The sequence below is a fragment of the Oratosquilla oratoria genome, chromosome 4 (assembly GCF_046742065.1).
Source record: "Oratosquilla oratoria isolate Oo_2021 chromosome 4, ASM4674206v1, whole genome shotgun sequence".
Classification (NCBI taxonomy): domain Eukaryota; kingdom Metazoa; phylum Arthropoda; class Malacostraca; order Stomatopoda; family Squillidae; genus Oratosquilla; species Oratosquilla oratoria.
The window spans coordinates 22,368,086-22,368,996 of NC_134780.1; positions in this window are offsets into that span (position 1 = coordinate 22,368,086).

The following is a 911-nucleotide window of genomic DNA, read 5'->3' on the forward strand; positions in this document are numbered from 1 at the left end:
AACAGCACTGTATGGGGCAGAAACGTGGAACATAAGAGAAGAAGAGAGAAGGAGTTTGAATGTGTTTGAGATGAGGTGTCTGAGAAGTATGGTGGGGGTTACTAGGCTAGATAGAGTGAGAAATGAGGAGGTGAGGAGGAGAACAGGGGTGAAAAAGGATTTGGGAGAGAGGGTTGATGGAAGAATATTAGGATGGTTTGGACACATGGAAAGAATGAGTGAAGAAAGACTAGTAAAAGAGGTATGGAAGGCAGATGTGGAGGGAGTGAACATGAGGGGACGTCCTAGGATGAGGTGGATGGATGGGGTGAAGGGGGCTTTGGGGAAGAGGGGAATGTCTGTTGAGGAAGGAAGGGAGAGGACGGAAGACAGAGGTGAGTGGAGAATGGTTGTATATGGATGATGTTGTGACTGCATGAGGAGGAATAGGCGGGGGGGTGGGGGGTGGGGTAGTATGTGTGAGTAAATTTTGACGCAGCCCGAAGGGATTTCTCCCCGTCCTCTCCTTATATGCAAAGGGGGACGGAGAGGGGGGGGTCGCCGATTAAATGAAGCGGCCTTGCTGTGGATGCACTGTGTCTTGCGACACTGCTTCTGACCCAGGGCGGTGGGCAGGGTTCAGGGATGACCCGTCATCCAGGAGGTGCTCAGATGAGAGGAAGGGTGGGAGGGGTGTGGAGTGTATTTAGGGATGAAATGGGTGGGAGTGTTTTTATGCCTTTCCTTTTGTGGCTACCTCCCTTGGAAGGGGGAAAAAGCCTTGGTATATGTATGTATATATATATATATATATATATATATATATATATATTATACATATACATATATTATATATATACATCTACATATATATATATACATATATATATATATATATATATATAGATATATAGATATATATGTACATATAT